This window comes from Capricornis sumatraensis, chromosome 18 (assembly GCF_032405125.1).
Source record: "Capricornis sumatraensis isolate serow.1 chromosome 18, serow.2, whole genome shotgun sequence".
Classification (NCBI taxonomy): domain Eukaryota; kingdom Metazoa; phylum Chordata; class Mammalia; order Artiodactyla; family Bovidae; genus Capricornis; species Capricornis sumatraensis.
The window spans coordinates 61,300,902-61,322,656 of record NC_091086.1 but is presented as its reverse complement, the minus strand read 5'-3'; positions in this window follow the sequence as shown (position 1 = coordinate 61,322,656).

Genomic DNA, 21,755 nt, shown 5'->3' with positions numbered 1-21,755 from the left:
AATTGATATATGACAATACTTTTCTCCCTATGTTTTCTTTTGGAGAAATTAAAACATCATTCTTCATCAGTGATGTGGGCAACATTTTTCAAATTTCTTAAATAAAGGATGTAGTTGGTGTTTTTGACAATTCTTTTATACTCTATAGCCAAAGCCTGAACAAATTTGGTTGACTCTATCTATAATTAAGTTATAAAAATCTGACTGGTTTCTGAAAACTTCTTTACCACTCTAACTCTGGTCTACGATGCTGTAAACTCCTGTCTGGACTGTAATAATGACTTTTAATTAAAGCTTCAGCTTCCCCGTTTGACACTGCTCAGTCTATTCTTAATAGGCAGTCAGAGAGACTTCTCAAAGGCATCTAATGGCAGGCTGTGCATATAATTAAAAATCAAAGTCCAAATCTTAATCAGGATGGTAATATGCTTATCACCACCTAAACTTATCTCCTGTCACTCTCCACATTCCTTGTTCCTGCCAGATGGCCCCTGAATGTCTGTCCTGCACCCTGATTATACTCCTGTCTCAGGGCCTTTGCACTTGCTGTTCTTCCACCTAGAGCACAGACAGTTTGGTGTATTTTTTTCAAGAAATCTGAAATCAATTTTAAATTTAATCATATCATCTTTTATTGGAGTATAGCCAATTAACAATGTTGTGATAGTATCAGATGAACAGCAAAAAGACTCAGCCACACATATACATGTATTCATTCTTCCCCAAACTTGCCTCCCATCCAGCCTGCCCCATAACATTCAGCAGAGTTCCATGTTTTATAGCGTATGTCCTTGTTGGTTACCCATTTAAAATATAGCAGTGAGTACATGTCCATCCCAAACTCCTTAACTATCCCATCCCCCCAACCTTCCCTTCAGCAATCATAAATTCATTCTTTAAATCTGTGAATCTGTATCAGTTCTGCAAGCAATTTCATTTGTATCATTTCTGTTTAGATTTCACATATAAGGAAGTCCATACAATATTTCTCTTTCTCTGCCTGACTTTCTCCAGTTAGTATGACAGTCTCTAGGCCCATCCATGATGCTGCAAATGACATTGCTTCATTCTTTCCAATGGCTGAGTAGTATTCCATTGTATGTGTGCACCACATCTTCTTTATCCATCCCTCTGTTGATGGACATTTAGGTTGCTTCCGTGTCTTGAATATTGTAAACAGTGCTGCAATGAACACTAGGGTACATGTATCCTTTCGGTTCGTGTCTTTTTGTAGATATATGACCAGGAGTGGGATCACAGGGTCATTTGGTAGCCCTATTTTTAGATTTTAAAAGAAACTCCTTACCGTCTCTATACTGTCTGTATCAATTTACATTTCCACCAACAGGTAAAAGTGTTCCCTTCTCTCCACATTCACTCCAACACTTGTTGTAAGGAAGACACTCCAGGATGTCCCAGCCTTATGTTTCCCTTTTCAGGCAACTCTATCCTGATCACACATCTCTCCATCCTGGAGGATGAAAATGTATCTTCCCTTGCTCAAGACCTGTCGTTTATTGTTTTAAGAATTGTGTGTATCTTCTAGAGGGCTAAGGGGATATTTACTCCTTTAGTATCCCTGGTACCCTTCCTGAAGTCTCAGATTCCACCTCATAGAAATAATTTTGTACATAGAGGAAAAAGAAAAACTTCTGGAAACTCTATAGGCTTGATGCAGTGGGAGCAAAAAGAAAAAAAATCAATAACTAAAACAACATAGCTTAGTTTTTGTTGTCTTTAAATTTTGTTATTCTGTGTAAGGAAAGGTTTCCATTTTCTATAGAAGTTTTGCACTTCAGAGCTCTCTTTGCAGGTGGTCTGCTTGTTTCACTTCCTTCTTTCCCAAGCATCACCACACTGTATCTCTTCTACTAATAATGCTACTTCCACAGGACATTATACTTCTATTTATTATATGAAACCTTATTTGCATTTGCAGCCTGTCAGAAATAACAAAATTTCCAGTTTGGGCCATCAAAGAATTGCAACATTTTTCACAATTAATTTGTGCAAGTTGATACTGATTATTTTACTGAAGACAACTTTCTAAAAATGACAGTAGATGGGTTTTTCAGTCAGAGGAAAATAAACAGGAGAAATATGTCAGAGTAACTTACAGAGATGTAGAAAAAAATCTAGAATCAAGGGAGTGCGATTGAAGCTTGTGGTTAAACACAAGTAAAACTTACTTGCACAGAGAAGTTTACAGCTTTCCAACTGACAAAAGATCTTAAGAAATACAATATTGCTCATTAGTAGAGAAGCTGAGAAGAGTAATGAGTGAGGTTGGAAGAGTAGGTCATAAAAGAACAGGTCTGACACCAAGGCACAATGAAATGCAATTAAAATGTTCTCAAGACAATTCGTAAAAGGATGAAATGTATTGCACCAAGTTTTATGGCCTAATAAAACTAAAATGTACCTTCGCTCTGTTGGAAAGGTTTATGAAGAGGAAGGAGAGAAGAGGTAATATAAACAGGCGGTTTCTATGGCTTCCGAGGTACTATCTAGAAGGACGGATGAACTCTTCTTCAGTTATAATAAAATAGAAACATACCAAGGTAGAAATACTAGAATTGTTTTTTTTTTTTAAGAATGAAAACATGAAAACAAATTTATCTAGATCAAACTGAACTTTTTAAAGAAATCATATTTGAAAACTACAACTCTGTGTAGCAAATTAACCTGACACTTCCACCTACATTTATCTTAAGATATTTATTCTTTTCTTTGCAAAATAAATAAATGATAATGATAGGTAGATAAATAGATTTTACACTTAAGAAAAATACAGGGGCTCACATGGTTCATATTAATCAAAAGTAAAAGAATTGAGCATTTTCTGCTTATTTATTAGTTGTATAAAGTCACGTGGTCCTATAGGCTTCAATATGTTTATCCATAAAACTGGGTTCTTATTTTTCCTGCTCATCTGCTTTTAGGGTTTCAGTGATGACAGTGTGATGTTGCTTCGAATGTGGTATCTGGTGTCATAAGTAGAGGACAGAGACAAGGAGAGAACACCATGAGATAACAGAAGATGAGGGGAAGAGCTGCAGATTGAGGGAATCGATGGATTGCTGGCAACCGTCAGAAACTGAGAAAAGGCAAGGAAGGATTTCTTGCTACAGGTTTTAGAGACAGCATGGCCCTTCTGACTCCTTGGTTTTGAATCTCTAGCTTCTGGAACTGTGAGACAACATGTTTGTTGTTCACAGCTACCTGATTTGTGTGCTTTGTGTTGGCCATCTTAGGAAACTAATACAAAAAGTTTTCAAGAGACACATGTACAAGATCTGCTATCCACTCATAATTAGAAAAAGTCAGATGATTTCATAAAGCAACAACGTGATTATTGATGGTGTTGCAACTCACCAGAAACTGATTTATCTGAGCTATTGTTCCACTAGTGTAGAAACTGTCTTGATTCCCAGTTGATTAAAAATATATATATTATTATCACATAACCTTATAACAAATAAGTGCAATGGAAAACATAAATGTTTAAGTTGCACTTTTCTTTTGTAAAATAAACATTAATAAAACAAGGTTCAAGGTATAATATACATACATTACTAATTTTAGGGGAAGGCAAAATATAAAATATTTGTGCATTTGTTTCTCTTTGGTGTGTTGTATTGTCAGTTCTGAGTCTTTCCATGATTTTGAGTGGTAACATAACTCAGATACTGCTAAAGTCTTCCCTAGACAAATCCTTGCCCCATTTTAATAATTAATGGCTTATAGAAAGGAAACCAATAGGAGTAAAAAGTAGTTTAAAAAGTTTAAGATGATTTTAGTTGCTGTAACTGATAAATCTTCAAGTCTCTACGGCTTAATGTAATAGTTTGCATAAAACCTAAATGTCATGGACTTGGTGATCAAAAAGGATCCATTCTATCTGTTTATTTATAAACTCACTCTGACAGACGTTCTGTTTGCCTTTAGTATGTGTCTCCTGAAGTCCCCCGAGAACATCAAATCATCTGGTGACATAAGTTGATGACAATCTTTACCAAGTCCCCTTCCTTTTAATACCATGTGTGTCATCTGGTGTTATAGGCATGCCCAGTGACTTACCAGTTCAAGTTGAACACAGGTGTTGAAAAAATAACCATTAAAATGTAATTCCTCACTATGTTTTAAACTTGGAATTCTTCAAGCAAGTTTTACTCCCTTGAAATTTAGTGATCTACAAAATAAAAAGATAAGAGACTTACACTCAATGATAATTTACAGATCAGAACGAGGATATATATAATCAAGATTCCCATTACAAAGGAAATCTAGCTGGGCACCTTTGTGAGGCCTCTTTATCTAAGCAGGAAACTTTTTGATGAGATCCTGATTTTGCCCCTCAGAGGCTTTATTACCAAATACAGGTTTACATGCCCAGTGTACAGCAAGGCCAAATGATGCCAAAATGTTGGAGTTTGGAGAAGAGAAAGGTTTATTGTAGGGTCCACCCTCACAAAGCACTTTTGGAGGGAAAATGAGGGTGGGGTTTGGTTCATTGTTGTAAACTTCTTCTTTCTAAATTAATTTTTATTGTAGTATTTTTGCCACAATGTTGTGTTAGCTTCTATTATACAGCAATATGAATCAGACATGCATATATATTAACATCCCCTCTTTGCATTTCTTTCCCACTTAGCACACCACAGTGCATTAAGCACTCGATACTATGTATGAAATAGATAGCTGATGGAAACATACTGCTTGGGACGGGGAACTCTACTTAGTGTTGTAAACTTCTTGGTATTGGAATCCTTTGTTCTTGCAGCTGTCCACAGCTGTTTCCCTGTAAACCTCTAACAAGACAAGCATTATTCTCTGTAATGTAACCTTTCATCTCTATATGAATGGAAAAGTGTTATTCCATTAAAGGCCAAACCCTTGAAAGTGGGACTATCCTATATATTTCAGGCTATAGGCAACATTCTTAACTCAGACAAAGGCAATCGAATACCAAAGTTAAAGAAACAAGTCTAATATGGAGTCATGTTTCTTCTTACCTAGTACAGCTTTTACACATTCTTTATACCACCCAGGTTAGTGGTAAACTGTATGTGGAGCTATTCTCTCCTTGGTATGCTATAGTTCTGGGGGTTTTCAACCTGCGTCCTGCACTTGCAAATTTGGGGCCCCATATATTGCTTCCACGGTGGCTCAGACAATAAAGAATCTGCCTGCAATACAGGAAACCCGGGTTCAATCCCTTGGTTGGGAAGATGCCCTGAAGAAGCGAATGACAATCCACTCCAATATTCTTGTCTGGAGAACTCCATGGACAGAGGAGCCAGGTGGGCTACAGTGCAGGAGGTCACAAAGAGCCAAACATGACTGAGCAACTAACATTTTCACTTTCAAACTGTGGACCTCTTTGAATTTCCCAAAATCATTTTCCTTCTTACTGGGAGATTCCACTAGGAATATAGTTTTCTAAAATTGTTAGTGAACTTTCCTGTCCACTTCCACACAATCTCGTATGCAGATTTCTACATCAGAAGTTCTTTCTTACACCCAGTTCTCAAAGTTCCTATCAATTCCTCTCTTCCTTTCTTTCTCAGAAATGATTGGCAGCTGCTTTGAGACATTTTATGTCATCTGAATACATGACTGTTTAAACATTTTATCCAACTGAGAAGTTATATCTGCCTTTGTTGACCAAAACCACTTTAGTCTCATTGTTTGCTTTAGGGTCTCATCCTTCACTTTGAACATTGAAATTTCTATTCTATCTGATCACTGTTTAAGAAAAATCTGGTTCTTATATGTGCTTATTTCTTATTCATAATAGCTTTCCAAACCATTAAAAAAAAAAACCCACACATACAATATGCAGATTCCTTCTAGTCACTTCACTCAGATACAGGATTAGTAGTAGTGTAGCAAGTGTTAGTTGCTCAGTTGTGTCCGAAACTGCAGCCCCATGGACTTGTAGCCTGCCAGGGTACTCTGTTCATGGGATTCTCCAGGCAAGAATACTAGAATGGGTTGACATTCCCTTCTCCAGAGGTCTTTCTGATCCAGCAATGAAACCCAGGTCTCTTCATTCACTTAGTAATATCTCTAGGTCCATGCATGTTGTTGTAAATGGCATTTCATTTTTTATGGCTAAGTAATATTCCATTGACTACATACACTTGATGAGGTCACAAAGAGTTGGACATGAAAGAGCATGCATACACTATTCCATTGTGAACTTAGGGATTTTACTCATAACCTTGCTAGCTTGAGAAATGAGCATAATCACATGCTAGCAAAGTTATGGTCAAAATCCTTCAAGTTGGTTTCAGCAGTATGGGAACCAAGAACTTTGCATTTAATTTGTCTTCTGAACCCTCTCCCTTTAAAACAGATATATATATATATATATATTTTTTTTTCAGATTGGCCATTAGGAAATGATCACATATTTCTATTTTTATAAAGGTAGCAAACCATTTCAAGCCAACAGTGTCTGCATTAGTTAGGATAACATTCACTAAATGCTACAACAAAAATCTCTTAAATATTACTTTTTCCCCCAAATCAGTTTTAAAACTATGTTAACTAAAATAGAAGCCAGAGTATCTTGACTGAAAAATCATAAACCTCTTCTCATCCTTGCATTATTCATCCTGTCTACTATTATATTAATGAATGTTTCCATTGTGGCTGAGATGGTGAAGAATCCCCCTGCAAAGCAGGAGACTTGTGTTTGATCCCCAGGTTTGGAAGATCCTCTGGAAAAGGGAATGGCTACTCACTCTGATATTTTTACCTGGAGAATCCCCATGGACAGAGAAGCCTTGTGGGCTACAGTCCATGGTGTTGCAGAGTCAGACATGACTGAGTGACTAACACTTTCACTGTTTCACTTTCACAGAGGTTTTGTTTTGTGATTATATTAATGAAAGCACTTGCATTCATTATTTCTAGTATAATTACAATTAAGTGTAACTTCACATTTGCCCTACATGCCTAGATTATCACTTTATGTGTATCAGGGTCCTCTTTAATTAAAGGTATACTTTAATATTTATGTTGATAGTTGAGCTAGTCCTCTTTTTGTATATCAGCCATGTAATTACCCAATCCCACATACTGAAATTACATGTAGAATTGTAATTCTGTATACATAAGCACAATTTTTAAAATGTTAATAGCAAAGATTATAAACATCTTTCGTTACCTGATAAATATTGTAAAAACTCTGTGCTGTAAAATCTTGAGATATATGTTCTCATAAGGTGTTGCTCACATTGACAGTTTTATAACAGTTAGCATTCTGTAGATTTCCTGGTATCTGGCAAGTTGTATTCATTCATGTCCAACTCAGTCTGACATCAGAAAAATGTCTCCTGCTGATGAATGCATGTCCCTTAGACACATTTCTTAGAAAGGGTGACAATGCAAAAGCTATTGAAACCATAAAACTGTATTTTCTGCTGTCATATTTTTTCATAATCAACTTCCAGTTTTGTTTGTTCTGTGAAGCAAAATGAGGAAATTGTGTGTGTGTGTATGTGAGATCCTAGGGCAGGTTTTTTCCTAGCAGATGTGGACACAGAGTTGGTTTTATGTCTTCTACTTTTGCATGATGGTAATTTGTAATTCTAGATATTTCTTGAAGTTTTGGCAATTTTATTTTGCCATTTGTATAAAGCACATTTTTGATAAAGCCTCTAAGAGAGTCCATTTTGGAGGAATGGGTCTAATATACAACTTGGTAAAATACATAGTTCTCCATTTATTTAGTCAATTCATTTCTCCCACACAATTCTACATATTTCAAGATGGAAGGGCTTTCAAATGACAAGCATATAAATCTGAGTTGAACACATTTGAAAAAATGTTTTTTAAAAGCTCAAAGACTTATGTGGAGTGATCTGTTGTTAGCAAAAATGGAGTAAGCATATTCCATCTTATTCCCTCTGTTTGGCAATGAAAACTCCTGGGCTATGAAAGATAAGAAAGAGCAGGAAGATTGGGAAGAGAGTCAACAATGAAGGAAGACCTATTCAGTGATGAGTTTCCTACATTTTTACCTTCTTTTTTTTTTTTTTTTTTCTCCTAAGGGTGGCCCAACTGTGAACCACATGTGAACAACAAAAATTGCAAATTAAGCTACCAGCTGGAGAGTTTAAGGTAACACATTTTTCTTCTCCCTGCCTTGCTCCAGGGACAGCATCATTCATGGAACTGTACCGTAGCACTGGTGCAGGCCCGAAATAGCTGAGACGGAACACCTGTATGTCTCGCCAGAGGGACCAGAAATTATGTCCATTTATCCTGAGTGCAAGAAGTCCTGTTATTCTTTTTTTCCCCTCCTTTCTCTTGGTGCTGTATTGAATATAGATTTCTTTCTTTCTTTCTTTTTTTTTTTTGGTGGAAATATGCAGTGCAGGGGAGGATAACACTCAAATAATTTTTTTGGCCACAGAAATCAGAAGTGATTCCTATGATTGAGAGAATCTGAAGGAAATCCTGGGGAGTAGTGAGTCTGACCCCTTGACCCTGCAGTTCTGAGTGTTCACATGTGCTCAGTTGCGACATTGCGTCTGACTCTTTGAAATCCATGGACTGTAGCCGTGAGGGTCCTCTGTACATGGGATTTCCCAGGCGAAAACACCGGACTGGGTTGCCATTCCCTTCTCCAAATACTGGGCGTGAGTCAATAGAAATTTCAAGCTTATTCTTAAACTTGCCATTCACAGAACAGACTCCAAGAAGCACTGAAGAGGGTTGAGAACTAATAAGTTTGTGAACCAGGTTTGAAAACTCCATCCCAGAGAACAATCCAGCCCATGGACAGACTTTCTATAGCCCAGGAACTAAGAGTTTTTGTATTGTTAATGGCTATAAAAGAAGAAAACAAGAAAATAACAAACAAAGCAGACTATGTAACAGAGACTTTATGCAGTCCTAAAGTGAAACCTGGACTGGAAGAAACACAAGCTGGACTCAAGATTGCCGGGAGAAATATCAATAACCTCAGATATGCAGATGACACCACCCTTAAGGCAGAAAGTGAAGAGGAGCTAAAAAGCATATTGATGAAAGTGAAAGTGAAGAGTGAAAAAGTTGGCTTAAAGCTCAACATTCAGAAAACGAAGATCATGGCATCTGGTCTCATCACTTCATGGGAACCAGATGGGGAAACAGTGGAAACAGTGTCAGACTTTATTTTTGGGGGATCCAAAATCACTGCAGATGGTGACTGTGGCCAGGAAATTAAAAGATGCTTACTCCTTGGAAGAAAAGTTATGACCAATCTAGATAGCATATTCAAAAGCAGAGACATTACCTTGCAGACTAAGGTCTGTCTAGTCAAGGCTATGGTTTTTCCAGTAGTCATGTATGGATGTGAGAGTTGGACTGTGAAGAAGGCTGAGCACTGAAGAATTGATGTGTTTGAACTGTGGTGTTGGAGAACTCTTAAGAGTCCCTTGGACTGCAAGGATATCCATCCTAAAGGAAATCAGCCCTGGGATTTCTTTGGAAGGAATGATGCTACAGCTGAAACTCCAGTAAATTTGGCCACCTCATGCGAAGAGTTGACTCATTGGAAAATACTTTGATGCTGTGAGGGATTGGGGGCAGGAGGAGAAGGGGAGGACAGAGGATGAGATGGCTGGATGGCATCACTGACTCAATGGACATGAGTCTGAGTGAACTCCAGGAGTTGGTGATGGAGAAGGAGGCCTGGTGTGCTGCGATTCATGGGGTCGCAAAGATTCAGACACGACTGAGCGACTGAACTGAACTGAAACTAAAACCTAAAATATTATGTAACTCTTTACAGAAAAAAAATGATGAGTCCTGACAGAAACACTCCAAACCTTAGCTGAACCTCTCAATAGCACATGCAGTGAGTCACCTGAGCAGAATAGTCGTGTCAGATGATTCACAACCTTATGGACTATAGCCCACGAAGCTCCTCTGTCCATGGGATTCTGCAGGCAAGGATGCTGGAGTGGGTTGCCATTTACTTCTCCAGGAGATCTTCCTGACCCAGGGATTGAACCTGGGTCTCCCACACTGTAGGCAGATGCTTTACCATCTAAGCCACTATGGAAGTCCAAAAACTGTCCAAAGTCTAATCTAAAACTACTTGTGATAATCAAAACTCCATGCTGTGACCAATTATCAGTTTCAAACCCAAGTTGAGGAAGATTTTAAAGGGGGTGTTTTAATCATGCTCCACATGGTAAAACTGAAAAATGCTAAAAGAAAAGAAAAGATGGAATTCTTATCAGAAATAAAAGGACTATAGAAAAACAGAGTAAAGATGTTAGAACTGAAATTATGTAATAACTGAAAGGATTAATAGCAGTAAATGTCAAAGAACTTTAGCATGAGCATATATCAATAGAATGTAACCAATTTGTTGAAGAGAAAAAAAAAACATGATGAAGAATAGATCCTCAGAGGTTTGTGAGTAACAGCATAAAAGTCTCACATTTATCATTTTGGAGTCCTAAAAGGAAAGAAGAAACCAGTTTGTTTCAGAATTAAAACCAATATAATATTGTAAAGTAATTAACCTCCAATTAAAATAAATAAATTTATATTAAAAAAAGAAGAAATAGTGGTGAAAATGCCCCAAATTTGGTTCAAATGAGTGTACTGATTAAATAATTTAATCAAACTTTGGAAAGTATAAATCATACTCAGGCATATTATAATTGAGTTAAAAATCAAAGATAAAAAATATAATCCTGAAGGTAGATAATAAAGAAGGACAATTTGTGTACAGGGGAATAAGAATTCAAAAGAATTTTTTTTTTTTAAAGAAAACATGCAGTCATGTGATGTTGGAACACTAAAATTATTTAGTGGAAGGAAGTGGGGTAAAATTTCAGACCAGGATTCCAAGGCCTGTGACAATATTCTTAGGAAATAAATGTTAATAAAGATACTTTCAGCTGAATAAAAGTGAAAAATTTGTGAGTAGTATTTCTCTAAGAAAAAGTTCTAAAGTAAATTCTTCAAGAAAAGTGATTTTCTTAAATCCCTTAAAAAAAGATAACAGAGGCAATTTTTAACTATAAGAATGAAGGAAAAACATGATACATATATGACAGATATGACTATTTTCTTGCCTTCCTATTATTTACTATACTTATGAATGTTGAAACCTAAATGTAGAAAGGTTTTCAATCGATATTGATATGTTTATGACAATCATAGAATGAATGGGGAGAAAAAAACCTATATGGCTTTAAAATGAACATTATAACTGAGTTGGTAAAATAATAGCTTTAATTATGATTTTAAAGGTTAATTATTTATCTAGTAATTGCTAGAGCTATCAATTAAAAATGAAAAGATACATACAATGCATTATTCTATAGAAAATCCTAATGAAATTCTCAGTGGAATTCTGTCTTGTAGATTTTGACAAGTTGTTTCTAACATTTTTGTGGATGTGCAAAGAGAATACAATAAGGAAAATAATTTGAAAAGGAAAAACATACTTGCTAGATTCACTGTCCTTGCTGTTGTGTCCCTGTCTCTGCTTCTGAGAAAGGACAGAAGGGACAGTGAGTCTAGCAAGTAAGTGAGCAAGTAGCAAGTGTAAAGGACAGATACGGTATGGACCTAACAAAAGCAAAAGATATGGAGAAGAGGTGGCAAGAATACACAGGAGAGCTATACAAAAAAGATCTTCATGATCAAGATAACCACAATAGTGTGATCACTGGACTAGAGCCAGACATCCTGGAAGGTGAAGTCAAGTGGGCCTTAGGAAGCATCACTACAAACAAAGCTAGTGGAGGTGATGGAATTCCAGTTGAACTATTTCAAATCCTAAAAGGTGAGGCTGAGAAAGTGCTCCACTCAATATGCCAGCAGATTTGGAAAATGCAGCAGTGGACACAGGACTGGAAAAGTCAGTTTTCATTCCAATCCCAAAGAAAGGCAATGCCAAAGAATGCTCAAACTACCACACAATTACACTCAACTCACATGCTAGCAAAGTAATGCTCAAAATTCTCCAAGCCAGGTTTCAACAGCACCTGAACTGTGAACTTCCAGATGTTCAAGCTGGATTTAGAAAAGCGACAAGAGCCAGAGATCAAATTGCCAACATCCATTGGATCACTGAAAAAGCAGAGTTCCAGAGAAACATCGACTTCTGCTTTATTGACTATGCCAAAGCCTTTGACTGTGTGGATCACAGAAAACTGTGGAAAATTCTAAAAGAGATAGGAATACCAGACCACCTGACCTGCCTTCTGAGAGATCTGTATGCAGGTCAAGAAGAAACAATTAGAACTGCACATGGAACAACAGACTGGTTCCAAATCAGGAAAGGAGTATGTCAAAGCTCTATATTGTCACCCTGTTTATTTAACTTATATGCAGAGTACAACATATGAAATGCTGGGCTGGATGAAGTCCAATCTGAAATTGAGATTGCTAGGAGAAATATCAATAACCTCAGGTATGCAGATGACACCACCCATATGGCAGAAAGTGAAGAACTTAAAGAGCATCTTGATGAAAGTGAAAGAGGAGAGTGAAAAAGTTGGCTTAAAACTCAAATTTATATTAAAAAAAACCCTCAACATTTAGAAAACTAATATTCTGGCATCTGGTCCCACCACTTCATGGCGAATAGATGGGGAAACAGTGGAAACAATGAGAGACTCTATTTTATTGGGGCTCCAAAATCACTGCAGAAGGTGACTGCAGCCATGGAATTAAGACATTTGCTCCTTGGAATAAAAGCTATGACCAATCTAGACAGCATATTCAAAAGCAGAGACATTACTTTGCCAATGAAAATCCATCTGGTCCAAGCTACGGTTTTTGGTTTTTTTTTCCCAGTAGTCAGGTATGGATGTGAGAGTTGGACTATAAAGCTGAGTGCTGAAGAATTGATGCTTTTGAACTGTGGTGTTGAAGAAGACTCTTGAGAGTCCCTTGGACTACAAGGAGATCAAACCATTCAGTCCTAAAGGAAATCAGTCCCAAATATTCATTGGAAGACTGATGTTGAAGCTGAAACTCCAATACTTTGGCCACCTGATGTGAAGAACTGACTCATTGGAGAAGACCCTGATGCTGGGAAAGATTGAAGGCAGGAGGAGAAGGGGAAGACAGAGGATGAGATGGTTGGATAGCATCATTGACTCAATGGACATTAGTTTGAGCAAGCTCCGGGAGTTGGTGATGGACAGAGAAGCCTGGAGTGCTGCAGTCCCTGGGGTAGCAAAGAGTCTGACAGTACTGAGTGACTGAACTGAACTGAGACTCACTACCTGATTTAAAGACATGCATTAATGTTGTGATTAGCAAGTCATACACAAATACAACAAAAATGAGAGTATGGAAATAGACTCAAACAAGAATCATCAGTTGATTTTTGACCACAGTGGAAAAAAACATTAAATGAAGGAAAAATTATCCTTTCAACAAATGGTCTGGAACATTTGTACATCCATGTACCAGACAGATTAAATAATGGATAATCTGATCACTGGATTGGGAGGATCATCTGGAGGAGGAAATAGCAACCCCCTCTAGTATTCTTACCTGGGAAATAGCATGGACAGAGGCGCCTGGTAGGTACAATCCATGGGGTAGCAGAAGTAAGACACAACTGAAGTGACTTAGCACACAATTCATGTTTTATGCAATCATCAGTTTAAAGCAAATCATAGAGTAAGATGTTGAATCCAAAACTGTAACACTTGAAGAAGAAAACATTGATGATAAGTCTTGCAACATTATTACACCAAACCTGACCCATCAAAGAATACATTGTTAGAAAGGAGTGGAGGCTACAAATTAAGAGTAGTAGCATTGACATATACATAATACCATGTGTCAAATGGATAGCTAGGGGGAAGCTGCTGTATAGTTTAGGGAGTTCAGCTTGGTGCTCTGTAGTGACCTAGAGGCCTGTGATGGGGGTTGTGGAAGGGATGCTCAAGAGGGAAGATATATGAATACATATAGCTGATTCACTTTGCTGTACAGCAGAAACTATTGCAACATTGTAAAGCAAGTATATCCAAATAAAATTTTTGACAGAAAGGAGTACATTGTTAAAATGAACTTCTGTGAAATTAAAACATTTGCTCTACAAAAGACAATGCTAAAAGAATGAAAAAAAAAAAAACACATCCAAAAGTATAAAAATACACTTAAAAATCCCAGAAATAGAGACACAGATGTAGAGAACAAATGTATGGACACCAAGGGAAGGAAGGGCGATATAAATTGAGACTGACAAATATATACCACTATTTATAAAATAGATAATTAATGAGAACCTGCTGTATAGTACAGAGGAAAAAGAAATGTATAACCTGCTTGTAGGACATATATTAAGTTAACCTTAAAAATACATTCCAGCATACATTAGGTACAGACACATACTGTTTGATTCCACTTACATAAAATACCTAGAATAGCCAAATTCATAGAGTCAGAAAGATTATTGGTAGATGCTGTGGGCCTGGGGCTGGTGGTGGAGGTTGGGAGGGTGGATGAGGACTTAGTGTTTAAAGTCGACAGAGTTTCAGTTTAGGAAAGTGAGAAATCTGGTAGATAGATCATGATGAGGGTTGCACAACAATGTGAGTGTGCTTAGCGCCACTGAGCTCTACCGTCAAATGTGGTCACAATAGCCTGTTTTATATTATGTGACTTTTACCACAAAAAGAGAAAAACATGAAAAAAGAAATGAAACAACTCAATAAATATGCAACAATACTTGAACATACATTATACCAAAGAAAATATACACATGGCAAATACAAGACAATGTGATCAACAACATTATTAGCAATTGGGGAAATACTAACCAAAACTATAGTGAAGTGCCTTTAAACATTTAACTAACTAAATTATTTTTATATCCAAAGACAATAAGTACTGGCAAAGACACAGGGCATTTGCAACTCAGATTTCCCATGCAAACATGGCTTGCAACACACATTTTGATAACATTTTTCTCCGTTAATTATAGAATTAAATGTATACTTATCACATGAACAGTTCATTCTACTTCTATCCTGGTAGCCAGGAAAAATGTAAACTTATGTTCATATAAAAGCTGTATTAACTATAATTATTTTATCCTTCATCATAAAAAACTAGAGCCAACCTTGGGAATAGATAAATAGTATGTATCAATACCCTCAGATATGTAGATGGCGCCACCCTTATGACAGAAACTGAAGAAGGACAAAAGAGCCTCCTGATGAAAGTGAAACAGGAGAGTGAAAAAGTTTGCTTAAAGCTCAACATTCAGAAAACTGAGATCGTGGCATCTGGTCGCATCGCTTCATGGCAAATAGATGGGGAAACAGTGGAAACAGTGTCAGACTTTATTTTTTTGGGCTCCAAAATCACTACAGATGGTGATTGCAGCCATGAAATTAAAAGACACCTACTCATTGGAAGGAAAGTTATGAACAACCTAGACAGCATATTCAAAAGCAGAGACATTACTTTGCCCAGAAAGGTATGTCTAGTTAAGGCTATGGTTTTTCCAGTGGTCATGTATGGGTGAGAATTGGATTATAAAGAAAGCTGAGCACTGAAGAATTGATGCTTTTGAACTGTGGTGTTGGATAAGACTCTTGAGAGTCCCTTGGACTGCAAGGAGATGCAACCAGTCCATCCAAAGGAGATCAGTCCTGGATGTTCATTTGTAGGACTGATGTTGAAACTGAAACTCCAATACTTTGGCCACCTGATGCCAAGAGTTGACTCATTTGAAAAGACCCTGATGCTGGGAGGGATTGGGGGCAGGAAGAGAAGGGTACAACAGAGGATGAGATGGTTGGATGGCATCACTGACTCAATGGACATGGGTTTTGGTAGACTCTGGGAGTTGGTGATGGACAGGGAGGCCTGGAGTGTTGCAGTTCATGGGGTGGCAAAGAGTCAGACACAACTGAGCGACTGAACTGAACTGAACTGATATGATACATTGCAATATTAATTGGTAGTAAAAAGAATAAAGAATTCATGTTGATGTGTGGCAAAACCAATACAATATTGTAAAGTAGTTAGCCTCCAATTAAAATAAATAAATTTAAATTTAAAAAATAAAGAATTAATATTCACACAAATGGATAAATTTCAAATGTATCCTAAGTTAAAACCATCAGATTCAAAATGCTACATACTTTTAAGTAATTCTTATGATATCCTGCAAAAGGGTCAACCTGAGGCAGGAACAAATTTTTGCCAGAAGTAAAGGCTGGTTTTAGGGATTATTTATCAAGGAAAACTTTAGAACTGGATGGAACATTTTTATCTCAACTCTAGTGATATTTATACAACAATATGCATTTTTCGTAATTCATAATTGGTCATCAAGAGTCAATATTTTTTTTTCTATATAAGAATACTCTAAAAAAACAAGGAAGATTACCATATTCTCAGCAACATAGCTATGCATATTATATCATCTTAACAGTGAAAAAAACTGAAGCTGTCTTTCATTTGTGTCATTACTCCTTCCAACTCTACATGGGTTTATTTTTAGCTTTTTTGTCCTCCTCTGGCCATAAAAATAATACTGTTTACTACACAAAATTTAGAAAATCCAGTCAAATCAAAAAGAGTTAGGGAAAAAAAGTCTGCCAACTCCCAATACTGTATCTGTAGAGAATAATCGCATAACAGTGAAATAACTGACCAGCATAATAGAAGTATTATTGTTCTTATTAGTTTGGGGAAAGAATGGTCATCGTAGTTCACTGTGACAAGCTTTAAGAACATATGTCAATTTGGGTAGTGATGCATGATACATGGAGTCAAAACAGTTGTATTCAGTCAGTGAAACAGGACCCATGCCATCTCAGAGATCCATGGATCACACTTGTTAATGGATAAGAAAGTTTATTGAATGGTCTGCCGTTTCTGTCAGAATGTATCAAATCAAGACATGACAACAAAGAGTCAACCTGCAGAGTCATAGTCTCCTGGATGCCTTTACTTTTAAGGTGATGTTTACACGTTTGTTTTTGGAGAGATAGCAGGAGCAAAAGTGAAAGATAGGACAGTGACTGTCCTGTCCTTAAATGGTATGGATTTCTTGTATGTGCTAGCTATATTGTCAATAGATTCAGACACAAATATGTTTATTTAGAGGAAAAGAAACAACAGTGAATTGATATTGAAACCATGTACAAGCTACTGTGTCCTTGTTTTTGGAAGTAAAATGTTGATTCAAGAGTTAACTATTGGATTTCCCTGGTGTTCCAGTGGTTAAGAATCTGCCTGCCAGTGCAGAGGGCATGGGTTTGATCCCTAGTCCGGGGAGACCTCAAATGCCATGGAGCAACTAAGCCCATGAGCTGCAGCTATTGAGCCTGTGCTCTTGAGCCTGTGAGTCGCAGCTAGAGAATGCCTGCTCATGGCAATGAAAACCTAATGTTGTCAAAAATAAAGTAATTTTAAAAAAAGAATTAAAGATTGGGAAATGTGAAGATGTAGAAGCAAAGAACAGCTGTTAGGCTGGGGAACTGGTGACAGTTTAGACTAAATCTGCCACATAGCAAAATCATTGAACTTTCAGTTCCTTGAAAGATATAAAGGCCTGACACACATTCCTAAGTTATTTTTATGGGAAGCAGAACCCTTCCAGATGAAAATTGCTAACCAAAGGAACATAGACCCCAGACTGGTTGAAACTAAGAGCTTGATGCTTGAAACTTCACCTTGATGTCAACTAACCAGAGAATTTCCCAGGAGCTGATCACACTCTGTTTCTTGAACACTATGAACACGATAAGACTCCTCACTGCCGGGGCAGGTCACACAATCTCGTGGCTATTAGCTGACTGTGACCCCCTTTGCCTAGAAAAGCAGTAAAACTGTTTTTTCCTACTTTTACCCAAAATGCTGTCTCCATGTTTTCTATTAGGCCCTGATGAGCAGAGGCTGAGTTTCAGCAACAATATCTCCTATGACAAATATCATATCCTGTCTGGTGACTAAGCATCATTATTTAAGTGTAATAACTGCCTGGATGATATCTTCTTGTTTTTCTTTTCCTTTTTTTTAACTTCTGATTTGTGCTGAAATATTATAGAACTGGAATCTGAAGGACAAGCCCAATCACTAATTGAAGCCAGCAGAGGGCAGCAGAAGGCTTCCACAGCCTGACTTGAGAGCAAAACCTAAAAGAAAATCAGTCTTGTGGGAAGGTCAGAGAAGCAAATACAAACCCCATCAAGACCAGGAACACTGACATTGGGTGGAGAGGGGGACAGGGAGTCATTTGACATATACAAGCACAAGTTAATTGTCACAGAGAGGGTGGTTCGATCCCATAAAGGACTTGATGGATTTATTCATTTCTTCTACCACCAAGTAATGTATTTAGCACCTTCTGTTTTTGCTTCAATTTCCTAATTTACTAAGTGGCTATAGTGCTAATAACAACCTTACAAAATATATGAAGAGTGCTTGGGGCTATTTGTGGAATATTACCTCAAGTATTTTAAAAAAGAGAGAAAAAAAAAAAAACACTAACATCACTTAAGACATAAGATCTGACTCTTTAACTGAAGAATTTTAGGAAAACAATTGCTACCACCATAATAAAACCAACTACCTCTATAAGCCTGCATATTTGTTGTAAATAGGATTCTAAGGTCACATATCTTATGTGTAAAAGATGGCTTTTTTCTCAGTATTAGGGAAATGAAGGGTGATCAGTTACTGCTCAAGCATGTAAAATTGGTGCACAAATAATCAAGACTGGGGACTACAGTCGCTTTCTGGCACATTTGACCTGAGGCCTGGGAGACAAGCGCCTGGGGTAAGGCAGGTCCTGCCAGGTGATAGGGGTTTTCAGAAAAAGGAAAATTGCCCTCAAAGAATGTAATACAGAGGAAAATGGGGGGCAGCCAAAAACAAACAAACAAACAAAAAGAGCAGAAAGCAATCCTGCGACTGAGCAGAGGATGATGGGGAGGGATTTATAGAATGAGGCCAGGAAAATCAGTCCAAAGAGACACGTGTGGGACCTGAAGGGCTTATTAAATATTTTGGAGCTTATTGTCATGTCATTTGGAACATTTTAGAATGAATTCAGTAGAGAAAAATTAAACCAAGCAAAATTAGAGTAGCACTTTGAGATGGAAGAAAGGGCAGACTTTGGGCCATCATAATTTGCTGTGAATCTTAGCTCTGCTGCTTAAAAACTCAAAGACCTTGCCCTGATAATTAACTGGACTGCTTCAAGCTGAACATTTAACAACATAGGTAGCAAAGAGAAGTCAGAATTCAGGATGAGATGCACACACAAGGAGTCATAAAACCATGGCCTTGTATCTGACAACAGCTGTGCTGCGAGCAGATTCACCTCAAGGGCAGACCTTATTGTGACAACTCTTACAATGTCAGATGCCAGAATGCACACCTGGGATTGATTTTGTCAATAAATGAGTGAAAGAAGAAAAAAACCCAACACAGTTACATTTTAACAAATGCAGCGATCAGATTTTCCTCATCAAGACCTCAGCAACTATGGCAGAAAAACATTACTGTGGAATGATTTTGATGTTAAACCCCATATGACTTGGGAAAGTATACATTTGTATGGTACAGAGCAGGATAACTTTCTCTGAAAACAGGATTAAGTATACAATAAAATCCTCTATTGGAATGTTAATATATTTATTATGCTTATTGCAAAATAAGTACATAATAAGACAATAGGCAGAATTATATGCTTCAAAATATGTAAAAATTTCTAAAGTGACTAAAAGAGGGAGGAAGAAAAATAGAAATCAGAGAAATCACTAAGACTTTCTCACCTATAGGTGATAATACACCAACTTGTGAAACTTGTACTAGAGAGTTGTATTAATTATCCTCCCTCTCTCATGTATTAATCACCTCTCCCTCTCTCCATAAGCCTCTTATCTTTATCCACCAGAAGGGGGACAGAATGAAAACCACAGTCACAAAAGCTAATCAAACTGATCACATGGACCACAGCCTTGTCTAGCTCAATGAAACTGCGAGTCATGCCATGTAAGGCCACCTAAGATGAATGGGTCATAGTGGAGAGTTCTGACAAAATATGGTCCACCGGAGAAGAGAATGGCAAACCACTTTAGTATTCTTTCTAACCCCATGACAGTATGAAAAGGCAAAAAGATAGGACACTGAAATATGAACATCCCAGGTCAGTAGGTGCCCAACATGCTACTGGAGAAGAGGGAAGAAATAACTCCAGAAAGATTGAAGAGACAGAGCCAAAGAGAAAACAACGCCCAGTTGTGGATGAGGCTGGTGATGGAAGTAAAGTCCAGTGCTGTAAAGAGCAATACTGCATAGGAACCCGGAATATTAGGTCTGTGAATCAAGGTAAATTAAAAGTGTTCAAACAGGAGATGCCAAGAATGAACATCGACATATTAGAAATTAGTGAACTAAGATGGACTGGAATGGGGTGGATTTAAGTCAGATAACCATTTTATCTTCTAATGTGGGCAAGAATCTTTTAGAAGAAATGGAGCAGTCCTCATAGTCAACAGAAGAGTTCAAAATGCAGTTCTTGCTGCAAACTCACAAATGACCAAATGATCTCTGTTTGTTTCCAAGGAAAGCCATTCAGTATCACAGTAATCCAAGTCTATGCCCCAACCAGTAATGCTGAGGAAGCTGAATTTGAATGGTTTCATGAAGACTTACAAGATCTTCTAGAACTATCACTCAAAAAAGATGTCCTTTTCATTATAGGGAACTGGAAAGCAAAAGTATGAAGTCAAGAGATACCTAGAGTAATAGGCAAGTTTGGCCTTGGAGTACAAAATGAAGCAGAGCAAAGTCTAACAGAGTTTTGCCAAGAGAATGCCCTGGTCATAGCAAACATCCTCTTCCAACAACACAAGAGAAGACTCTACACATGGACATCATCAGATGGTCAACACCAAAATCAGATTGATTATATTCTTTGCAGCTAAAGATGGAGAAGCTCTATACAGTCAGCAAAAACAAGACTGGGAGCTGACTGTGGCTCAGATCATGAACTCTTTATTGCCAAATTTAGACTTACATTGAAAAAAGTAGGGAAAACCCCTAGACCATTCACGTATGACCTAAATCAGATCCCTTACAATTATACAGTGGAAGTGAAAAACAGATACAAGGGATTAGATCTGATAGACAAAGTGCCTGAAGCATTATAACAGATTCAGGACATTGTACAGGAGGCAGTGATCAAGACCATCCCCAAGAAAAAGAAATGAAAAAAGGCAAAATGATTGTCTGAGGAAGCCTTACAAATAGTTGAGCAAAGAAAAGAAGCTAAAGGCAAAGGAGAAAAAGAAAGATATACCCATCTGAATGCAGAGTCCCAAAGAATATCAAGGAGAGATAAGAAAGCCTTCCTCAGTGACCAATCCAAAGAAACAGAGAAAAACAATAGAATGAGAAAGACTAGAGATCTTTTCAAGAAAAAAAAAAGAAATGCCAAGAGAATATTTCATGTAAAGATGGGCACAATAAAGGAAAGAAATTTTATGGACCTATCAGAAACAGAAGATATTAAGAAGAGGTGACAAGAATACACAGAAGAACTATACAAAAAAAGATCTTCATGACCCAGATAACCACAATGGTGTGATCACACACCTAGAGCCAGACATCCTAGAATGTGAAGTCAAGTGGGCCTTAGGAAGCATCACCATAAACAAAGCTAGTGGAGGTGATGGAATCCCAGTTGAGCTCATTCAAATCCTAAAAGATGATACTGTGAAAGTGTTGCACTCAATATGTCA